Below are 11,568 nucleotides of genomic sequence, written 5' to 3' on the forward strand. Positions count from 1 at the left end.
AGGAAAACCACTCTCTCTCACCCCGAGTGCCGATGTCATTGCAAAATAACCAATGATCATTCTACAGAGAAGAGAAATAAGCTGAGTGGGCTTGAGCCAGAGTGAAGATTATAACCCGGGAAGGCCTTAGAAAGCGTTCCAGAGAAGCATGGTTTTCAGTACAGCCTTATATCTTTTTAGAACAAAGAACATACATTAAACACACCCAGGATAGATTTTCATCAATGTTTCAAAGAGGTATTTAGTCTCAAATTAGCAGGTCAACATGACCCTGACACTGGGGAAAGGGATTAATCTGGGTGTTACCATCAGGGTGTTACCCATTGGGATAGGAGGGGAAGTATGCATTCTTATGTTGAGAGAGTGCATTCTTTAATGGTCAAGCAGGTGTACAATGTATGTTTGATAGGCAGTGAGTCAGGCTTTTTAGTTTAAGCCGAATCAGTTTTGAACCTGAATAGTTACCCCATATACTTCAATATGGGAAAAGCTCTTGTCACTGGACATTCCCATTTGTCTAGGCCCACTCTTCATGCTTCCCCCCATGGCCTCTTCCCCAGGAGGCTGACCTCTGTAGATTGTATCACCTGGACTCCCTTAACTTCTGGCTTCTAGTGGAAGATAGCAGGGCTGGGGCAGATGGAGGGTGGGAGAGATGGGGGTGAGGGGAGGTGGACGGTTGGGGAAGAGACTGGTTCCCACCCATCTCTAAAGGGCTGGCCTTGGCAGTGGCTGCCTGCTCTTTTGAGACTCCCTCTTCCTGTCATAGTTTCCACTGGGTCCTGGAGAACCTGATTTCCTTTCTCCTCTATGCCTGGGGATGGTAGTGGCTTCCTGCTGTTTTCAGCCCCAGGGCAGTTCACCTTGACCAATTCCCCATAAGTCTGCTCACAGCCTCGTAAATAGTCTCTTATTAAACTCTGGAACTGCCATCTGTTTTCTGCTGGAACCCTGACCATAGTCCCCAAGGACCTCCTAATCCTCTAATTACCTGGACATGTTTCCATTCTTTTCTTCAGCATCCGCTGTGGACACTTCTGCATGTACAAGTCTCTCCTCCCTGGCCTTCCCCGTCTCCCTCTCACTGGGGCCGCCCACCTCCTTGCAGCTCTATGGGTCGTCTTCAGGACATCACCTGGTCTGCCTGTCTCTGTGTGAGCTGCTCAGTTCTGGGCCATTCTCTCTGCACTCTTTTTCTTTCTTTCTTTTTTTCCACTTTGTTTTTCTTTTTTGCTTTTAGTTGTGGGTCCTTCTAGTTGCGCTATGTGGGACGCCGCCTCAGCATGGCCTGATGAGCAGTGCCATGTCCGTGCCCAGGATCCGAACCATGGGCCACTGAAGTGGAGCATGTGAACCTAACCACTTGGCCACGGGGCCAGCCCCTCTCTTTGCAGTCTTTATTCTCCCTCTGAATGATCTTAACCATGGCTTTAACTTAGAGGAAGGAACTCACCCTTACCGAGTAAGTCTATGAGTGAATAACAGGGCTTTATCCCATTATTCATTTGCATATTGAATATTCATTGAGTGTCTGCCCTGTGGCAGGACCGTTCTGGGGCTGGGGATATATTATCTTTTTGACTCTTCACAACGAAGTAGGTACTATTGTAACCACAGGCCCTCCTTAAGAGTTGTCTTTCAGGAACTGAGAGTTCCCCCTTGTCCAGTTCATGCTGGTTGGGACCACCAGCCCATCAACTGGGCCTGAGCCAATGCTGGATAAGTGACCTTTTTGACATCAAGGAGCTAAAAACTCCCCCCTCAGATCATACTAACACCACCATTTTGTGAGCATGCGTCCTATGAAGAGCCATGAACATTGATTACACTTGCACAGATCATCAATTACCTCACTTCTCCTTTTATTTAGCTCCACATCCCTGCCCTTCATCCCATAAACTGCGCCCCAAGCCCTGGACTGGGAAGACAGAGCTGAGAGCATATGCCCCGTCTCCTTGCAGATCAATATAGCAATAAAGCTGTTTTCTTTCCCCAAAAGCTGATGCTGTAATAATTGGCTTTTTTTAAGTGTGCATCGGGCAAGAGAACTCCAATTCTGTGCAGTATCACTATTGTCTCTCTTTTATAGATGAGGATTCTGAGCCTGGGAGAAGTTAAACAATGTGCCCGGGGCAGCGCTGTGACTGGGCTACTTCCCCGTCTGCAAAGCCGCAGCCCTTCCTCCCACACTGCGATGACAGTCAAGCACCTCTTCTTTACAGCGCTGAACTTGAGCTGAACTTAGCAAAACCTTCACATATTCTAAAAACAGCATAGTCTGACTTCAGGGCTTTGAACTGAAGTGGAACAAATTTTTTTGCTAACTCATTCATCAGAGACATTTGCCTTACTCTGACTCTGAGCCTCTGTTTGCTCCGTAATTCACTGTGATTCTAAAAATTACCCCTGGCTCCCCAAATGCTCTATTTTAGAATCTGGTATCCTGACAATACAGATTAATTTAAAAAGTCAGAGCAGTAGGATTTATTCGAGAGATTTCTGCTCAGAATAGAAATTAGAAGTAGGAGTAATGGTTTGTATTTTCTTCTGCCCTAAAAGAAAATGCAGCTAAGCCTTTTTCCCAGGTGTGGGGCCGGGGCCACCCTATACTGCAGCCTGGGAAGCTCAATCATCATTATTATTCAATTATTGCGACCACATTAATAGGAGCAAAGGAGAGATGCCCAAAGTGTGGAGCCTCCATGTGGATCAAGCTTGAGTTTTGGAATTCAATAGACCTGGTTTCAAAACCTACCTGGGTGATCTTGGGCAAGTTATGTCACTTCTCTGAGCCTTAGTTTCCTCAGCTGTAACATGGGAATAATAGAGCTGAGTCCAGGGGATGCCTATAGTTAGCAATGCTTGGTGACTCAGGTCCTAAAACCTGGGCCAGGTTTTGGTGGATACTGCAAATGTCACTTTGGGGAAGATTTGAATTACTCAGGAGAGGGGGATCACTCCATCGGGCCCCCACCACACATCCTTGGAAAGCAGCATGCTGGGATGAACCTTCCACAACTTGCAGAAGGAACTCTTGACCTTCTAAGATGGAAGGGACTAAGACCCTAACCCCTTGTCTCCAAGAATCAAAGTTCAGAACCCTCTTCTGGAAGGTCCAGGGGGACCCTAAGCAGGGGCAGGGTGATAAAGACCATGAAATAAACTTACCAATGCAATAGAAAGAAGTGTGGCCTGGGGGTAGTGGTGGGAGCTGCCTGCTGCCTTGAGTTAGTGAAGAGCACAGAGTCCAGGTGTCTCTTGGTCCCCGAGGAGGCTGTTCTGCTTTCTACCTGTCCCTACCCAGCCCTGCTGAAAGCGGAGTTGGACTTTAGAGGAAGCAGTTCAGAAGATTAACCTGAAGAGGGCCCTGTCTAGTTTGGGGTGAAGTTCCTTTGACTGAGTTTTAGCCTGACAAGACTGAAGCAAGCAGGAGCCCCTCCCTCACTAGTGAGCACACAGAGATTTCTGGACAAGGGGCATCAGGTGGGGGTAGTACTTCAATGGTGGGGTGGGCCTGGAGGATTGGACTTCCTGCAGGTCAGGATAATTGGGCTGAAAGCATTATATTTTGGTATACTACTGGTGAGGTCAGTTACCAGTTACAAATATAAAGCTCTTACCATAGTGCCTTGCACTTAGTAGGTTATCAGGAAATGGTAGGTAGCTATGAGATTGTTATATTTATTACTAAGAGAGGTCTTGACGGGACAAAGAATGAACCATTTCAGCTGAGGGAAGAAGGGAGTGGAGAGGGACCCTGTCCTGTATTGTTACCTTTGCTAGGTGTCTGGCCTCTGGTGGCTGTCACCCTGGGCAGGGATGGAAATGGTCTACAGGGTTTTCTCTATACTTTTCTTCTAGTGCCTGTCACCCTGCTTCATCACCCAGAAGCTTGGTTGAGAGAGGTGAGGTATTGCCGAACTTCTCAAAGTATAAGCTTTAGAGTCTTAGAATCTGGGACGCAACCTAGAAGCCATCTACCAGTGCTTATCAAGCACTGTAAAGCAGTAAAGCCTTTTTTCCTGCTTGAGTTTTATATGACATCCTGATATGTAAAACAAATAAAATGGAATTTTGCTAATAAGATATCTTTTTAAGTTGAAACATGTTTTGTTGACTTATCAATCAACAAGAATAGTAAAACTATTTTGAAAAATCCAAAAACTCACTATGACTATGGAAGCTGGTTTCAATCTTCTACCAGCTTTAGTTAGCATCCATACACTTCAAATCAAAATGCAAATTGAATCTCAGAAGTACCCCATGATATTCAGCTTACCTCTAATCCAGCTCATTGTATTAGTCATGGCCTCAGCAGGAAACAGTTTGCACTCTCAAATTAGGTGCTTCCAGGAGGGTTTGAACTTATTAAAGCATTTACAAAAGCATTGGCAGGGCTGGCAAACCACACAGGATGGTGTAATGCCCCAGGGCTGGGAACACTGGGGCTGCTACCAACAGTGGACCCAAGGGGTGAGCAGAGGACATGGTTACCAGAAGCTGGGAGGAGATGACTGTAGCGAGAGCTGCCTTGAGAGAGCAGTGACCTTCAGGAGATGGACCTCGCTACTCTCAGGAGACCCTGCAGGAAAAGAGCAGGTGGGCAAATACCCAGTCTTACTAACCTTCCTCCTTCTAACCTCTTGCTGGGGCTACCCAGGGGCAGACCCCAACCAGAAGCTACAGGGCAAAAGATTTTGAGGTAATTCCTACAAATCAGCCTCCCAGGACAGAAAACAGGTTGGAGAAGGGTGCAGCTACAGGAGGCAGTGGATACCATCCAGCACACCCCTGCCCCCGTTTTTATAGATAGCAAGAACGAAGGCACAGAGAGTTTCCAAGACTTACCCCCGGTCACTAGATTAGGGGCAATGATAAGAAACCAAGTCCTCCAATCCCAGTTCAGCCCTCATTCCACCGTGCTTTTTCATCACCCTAGTCTGAGGACAATTCTAGATTCAGAAATGCTAACGTCATCCATTGGATTTTTGGATCTGCAGTTAAGGCGACAGGCTTAGCCTAGTCCAGGAATTTCCTTTATTAGGGTCAACTGTGATCCACTGTAGCTGTGTAGCTCTTTGCAAGTCTAGAGACAATCCACAGCTATTTAGGGAAATAGCACAGCATGGAGCTCTTTGGAACTTCTGTCCCACACTCTCAGGTCCACTACTTTCTCAGAAAGGACAGGAAGAATGTCAGTCAGACAATGTAAGAGAGTCCACAGAACATGGGAACTAAGTTTGGCCCAGAAATATCCAATATTTCAAATATCGGTGAAAGCTGAGCAGCTGCAGAGAGCTCCTGGGTCCCTGCTGGCATCTGTGCTGCCTTCAGTATGCTGCCCGAAGGTTCTACCCTTGACCTGCTTCTTATGGAACATTTGGTTTTAGAAGGATCTCTTCTAAAAGAACATTCTCATCAACGTGCTGGATAACTACTATTGCCTCATACTCTTCGCTATGGTTTGGGGGAATTAGCGGTGAGGATCCCTTGACCGCTGAACTGAAGTCATTGCCATCTGAAAAAGGTTATGTGTGGTTGGTGTCTTACAATTTCTTTGACTTGGTTGGACGCTGTGGATGAGCAAGCTTTGTGGTGCGGGGAAGGCTATTTACTTCTTGATGGTTTAGGGCGCAGCAGTCAATTCACAAAGAAACCACATGAGCCAGAGTCTTTGCAAACCCTAAGCATTTTGGGTAGTCCTTGGCCACGGGTAACCGTCATGTGGCTGATCCAAGCCACCTTCACCTAACTTTCGCAGAGTGCGTTCTCATCTCCCCTGCCAATCACCCTCCTTCTCCACGGTTGCCACCCCTCCTTGTATTGTTCATTGCCTCCTCACTTTTTTGATGTCATGTCCATCTTTTAAAAAGCTATTTACTCAGTCATGGTTGACTGGGGTGTGTAAACATAAACTGCATTTTTCTTTCATAGACCGTTGAGGGCACTTGGGCAAGCCTGGTATCCCAGGCAATTGCGGGGTCATCTGACCTCTCTTGCTCTTCTCTTCCGGAAGCTTAGCTCAGCTTCCTTTGTGTAGCTTTTCAGACTAAACAGCACCAATTTATCGCTTAGGCAAGGCTGGTTCTTGTCTGTGCAGTTAACACCATTCATCTGCAGCCGTGCATGGTTCTAATAGGACAGAGCCATCCAGGGACCTTGTTTTAACCTAGAACACTATTTAACGTTCCTCATTGTCTAGGATTGTAATGTAGTACTGCAGGAAACCACTTAACTTTAAATGGACTGGACCACTAAACTGTTCTCTATAGAGAAGGGTTCCGCATTATGTAAGGAGGTCTCCGGGATATAATCTGAGAGAGTTCTGAAAGATCTCCTTACACAAGGCATGACCATAAGTTATTCCCATAGGGTGAACCTCTAAAGACAGCATCATTCCAGTGCTGCAGCCCTAGCCGTGATCTGGCCTATAATAAAGTCACGCAGTGCAATGGTGAAACAAACTGCCAAGCAGTGTCCACAGTCACAGCAGGAATGTCAGGAGAAGCAGGGTCTTATGCATAGTGCTGTGGCTGAAGGAGGCTTCCTCATTTGCATATGCCAGGGGAGGAAAAGAGTGAGGAAGTCTGGGTCCTTGCTATAAAATACACATACATTCTCTTACCTAATTTAAAAATAAGGAAAAAAACCCCTTTAAATACAATTAACATGATAATCTTTTTGCTGACTCAATCGCTCTTCATTGCTATCTATGACATCTAAAATCTCATACGATTCTGATGAATGAATATAATTGAACCATTCTACACTATGGTGATCTGTGGTAAGGTTTGGTGCTCTCATCACCGTGGCTGGTTTCTTTCCTGTTTCCCAGTCAAGGAACCACACCACCCGTCTGTCAGTTGTCATACTGTGGCAGCTGCGTGTTGCTGTAATGCTGAAAGCTATGCCACCGGTATTTCAAATACCAACAGGGCCACCCATGGTGGAAAGGTTTCAGTGGAGCTTCCAGACTAAGACAGATTAGGAAGAAGGACCTGGCCACCCACTTCTGGAAAAATTGGCCATGGAAACCCTATGAGTTGCAGCAGAGCATTGTCTGATACAACACTGGAAGGGGAGAGGATGGAGTAAAAAGACTGGGCAGGGTTCCGCTCTGCTGTACACAGGGTCACAAGGAGTCGGGGTTGACTCAATAGCACTAACGTACCATAATTACACCTATATTTTACATATCTTTTGTTTATTTTCTTCTGCTAAGATCCTTAAGTGTCTTATTTACTCTTAAAGGCATACGCTTTCTTTCTCATCTTTTCCAAGTTAGCAAATGTTACACAGTACATTGCTAACAGGAGGTTTGACCTATCTATTCAGCCAAGTTGTAATTTTATTAATCAGATTAAGATTTAGAAATAGATTTTTGATTGTTTGGCATATATTAATAGTTCAGTAATATTTTTTCTTAAAAAGACAGAATTCCTGGCTAGTGAGTGGCCTTCCTAGCCCAGCTAACTTTTTAAAAAACTTAAAAAAAATAAGCCTTCCATTTCAGATTAGTTTTAAATTTACAAAAAATTGTAAGATAGTACAGAGAGCGCCCATAAATCCAACCCTCAATTTCCCCTATTATTAACATCTTACATTAGTATGATACATTTGTAACAGTTGACAAACTGATATTGATATATTAACTAAAATCCATACTTTATTCAGATTTCCTTAGTTTTTACCACGGCTTTGTTTTTTTGGTAGGATCCCATCCAGGACACCACATTACATTTAGTCATCCTGTCTCCTTAGTCTTCTCTTGGTTGTGACAGATTTTCCTCGTTTTTGATGACTTTGACAGTTTCGGGGAGTCCTGGTCAGATATTTTGCAGAATTGGGATTCTGATGTTGTTCTCATGGTTAGACTGGGGTTGTGGGTATTGGGGAGGAAGACCACAGAGGTAAAGTGCCATTCTCATCATATCAAGGGTCCATATTACCAAAACAACTTATGATTGTTGATGTCGACCTTAACGACCTGGCTGAGGTAGCGTTTATTGGGTTTCTCCACTGTAAAGTTACTCTTTTCTCCCCTCTCTGTACCACACTCTTTAGAAGGAAGTCACTGTGCACAGCCCACACTTAAGGAGTAGGAGTTAAGCTCCCATTTTATCTACAAAAATTATTTGGAATTCTTCTGCATGGGAGATTTATCTCTTGTCATTCATTCCTTCATTCATTTACTCAATTGCATATTTATACCAGTAAGGACTCCTAGATATTTATTTTATATTTGGGTTATACTAGAATCAGTCATTTTTCCAAGGAATTGTGGCTCCTTTGATTGGAGAACGGTATCAGAAACTGAGAGCTGGGCACTAGGTGTGTTCACTGCTACTGGGGTGGTGTTGCTTCTAGGCCCTCTCAACTGACAGACTGAGGAAAGACATTTTTGCATACTAACCTGTGTTTATACACATTTTGATAAATCTTTCTGTATGTAGCCACTATTTCTATATTAAGCTAACCATGACTTCATACTGATGTCTCCGACTCTAATCCATTACCACTTGGGTCGTTCTAGTCTGCTCTCCCTGCTTATCTGTAACCTCCCACTCCAAGAGAGAGAAGCCTGGCTCCCACCGTCCACCATCCATTTACTTAATTGTCCAAGTCCTGCATACATACATAGTGGCTTCAGAACTGTTAACTCGTACCGCCATGTAAAACAAGTGTTTCAACTAAAGTACAGTATTTGTGTACAGTTCCTTTTGCCTTTAGTCTTAGACTCTACTCATCCAAATTTATTTAGGTAAAGTCCCACTTCAGCAAGGTTGTTTCATACATTTATAATACAGTTAGATTCTTTTGTCACATTCCCCATTCCAGAGTATTCCTGGAATACTCTGTCCATCTAAATGAGTATTAAAATTTGTGTACGTTAAGGTTTACTCTTTGTATTGTAAAGTTCTATGGATTTTGGTAAACACAAGGTATCCTGTATCCACCATTACAATAACATATAGAATAGTTCTCCTGCCCTAAAAGATCCCCTGAATTCATCTATTCAATCCTCCCCGCTCCCCTCAAACCTGTGACAACCATGGTTCTGTTTACTTCCTCTATACTTTTGCCTTATCCAGAATTTCACATAAATATGATTATGTAGTCTATTCGGACTGGCTTCTTTCACTTAGCACTATGCATTTAAGATGCATGCACAACTTTGTGTGGCTCAATAGCTCATTTCTTTTTATTGCTAAATAGTATTCCATTGTATGGATGTACTACAGTACAACCCAGATGTACGGATTGGAAATATTGCCAACTGGAGGCAATATTTCAGTTGCCTCCAGTTTTTGGCAATTATGAGTAACACTACTTATAAATATTCATGTGCAGGTTTTCGTGTGGGCGTAAACTTTCAAATCAGTTGAGTAAATACCTAGGAGCACGATGATGTATTGTACGGTAAGAATATGTTTGGCTTTGTAAGAAGTTGCTAACCTGTCTTCCAAAGTGGCTTTTCATTTTGTGTTCCCACCAGCAATGAATGAGAGTTCCCGTTTCTCTACAGTTGTGCCAGAAATTGGTGTTGTCAGTGTTTCAGATTTTAGCTATCCTAGTAGATGTATAATGTCTGATTTTTTTTGGTGTATGTAACAGAAGCTCTCTTAACTGGTCTCCGCTTAATGGTCTTGACTTAAAGACCACTTAAAGAGACTCATGAATTAACCAATATTTGAACTAACTTTAAAATGCGGGTGGCTGCCCACAGAGTCTGCTCCCTGGTGAGATGCTCTCTAGCTCACCTGTGCGCCTAGGCCCCCACCTGTAGAGACTGGTGCTTACCGAGGATCAGTAGTGTCTGTTTCTGTACATGTTTATGCGAGACATATTTGTTATTGTAATTATGTAATCTATTTAAGTATTATATATACTGATAAAACATAAGGGTAAAGTGAAAGAGAGTTGTCCTTTTTTTTGATGAAAACTTAATTGAATGGTTTGGGAAAAGCTTAAAGGCAAGTGACTAAAAAAACTGTTGAGTTATCTGTGGGCGAGGCAGCTATTAGCAATTGGGGGAAAATCGTAAACATCTGCACTCAGATTCTTTACTCAGATTTCTTCTTGTGGCTCTTGAAATTACCCAGATTAGAAAACAGACATGATGATCAGAGATTTGGTTTACAAATAAGAGAGATGACTGGGAAGTCAGGTGACAGGCCTAAATTCAAAGGTGCCTTTGACGTGCACTGCATGATCCGTAGTGCCAGGAGTTTTACAGTAAGTGATGAAAGGATCAGATGCTGGAGAAAGTGAGATGGCATCTAAATTTTGTGCATTATTCATGTGGAGAAATTGTCTATCCATCAACCTCCTGCTCAGAAATTATATTTAAGTTATATTTAATTTAAAATTAAAATTTAAGATATATATGTATTCTTTTTAGAAGAATTATTTCCACCTTTTTAAAAAAAACAATTCACCAAGCAACTGCAAGTCTCCATTGTGTTGGAAAATAGAATTTTTACAGTAAATGAATTTAAAAAAAAAGTTTTTTTTTCTTAGATTTTATTTTTCCTTCTTCTCTCCAAAGCCCCCTAGTACATAGTTGCATATTTTACTTGTGGGTCCTTCTAGTTGTGGCATGTGGGATGCTGCCTCAGCATGGCTGGATGGTGGTGCCAGGCCCATGCCCAGGATCCGAACTGGTGAAACCCTAGGCGGCCGAAGCAGAGTGCATGAACTTAACCACCTCACCATGGTGCCGGCCCCAGTAAATGAAGTTTTTAATCTGTAAGTGGGATTATGGGGTAGGCATAGGAATGCAATGTAAAATCTTAAATGTCACTGCTTAAAGACCAGAGCTATAGATGAACTCTGCCCAGCTGAAAACTCTAATGTGCCCAGAGACCGAAGGCACTATTTTTTTACCATATGTATGTATGACTCTATGATAGAAATGAATGTTGTCTTTTCAACACCAGCTTCTCTTCCTGGAGTGGTGAGTTTGGGTGGTCCCTGTGTATGCATCGAGCCTGACAGAGGGGGCTTGCCTACTCTGGGCTGCTTTAATCTGATTTTGGTCTTCCACACACCATGCTCACATAGCAAAAGACGGTATATCGGCTATTAGTCATTTTACTATAAATCTACTAGAATCAACAGTAGTACTCTAACTTCAGGTGTTCTGTCATTTGGGTCTTTTTTAACTTTCTGCATTTCAAAAATTTCTCAAGGGGGAATTTTGATTTCAGTAGTCAGAAACTAAGCTATTAAAAATAATAAATGATAACCTTTCCAGATTTAGAAATGCTTTACTATTTGCAAAGTGCTTTTATAACTGCCATCTCCAATGACTGTCACAACCCCCTCCCTGATGTCTGATTTGTCTGCTTTCTGGGAGACTTTGGTCCCTGGCTTCTAGGCTTCTCTCCCCATTAACTCCTGCTCCTTAGTTCTCCAACCTCCTCAAACCAGAGACCTTCACCTCCACTCCAGCTCTGTCACCCTTTTCCACCACTGAATCCTAATCAATCATGGGTCAGAGACACTTTTGCGACTTAGACGAAAACTATGAATCACCTCTCAGGGATAAAATGATCTTTTGGCCAG

Source organism: Equus quagga, chromosome 6 (assembly GCF_021613505.1).
Source record: "Equus quagga isolate Etosha38 chromosome 6, UCLA_HA_Equagga_1.0, whole genome shotgun sequence".
Taxonomy (NCBI): domain Eukaryota; kingdom Metazoa; phylum Chordata; class Mammalia; order Perissodactyla; family Equidae; genus Equus; species Equus quagga.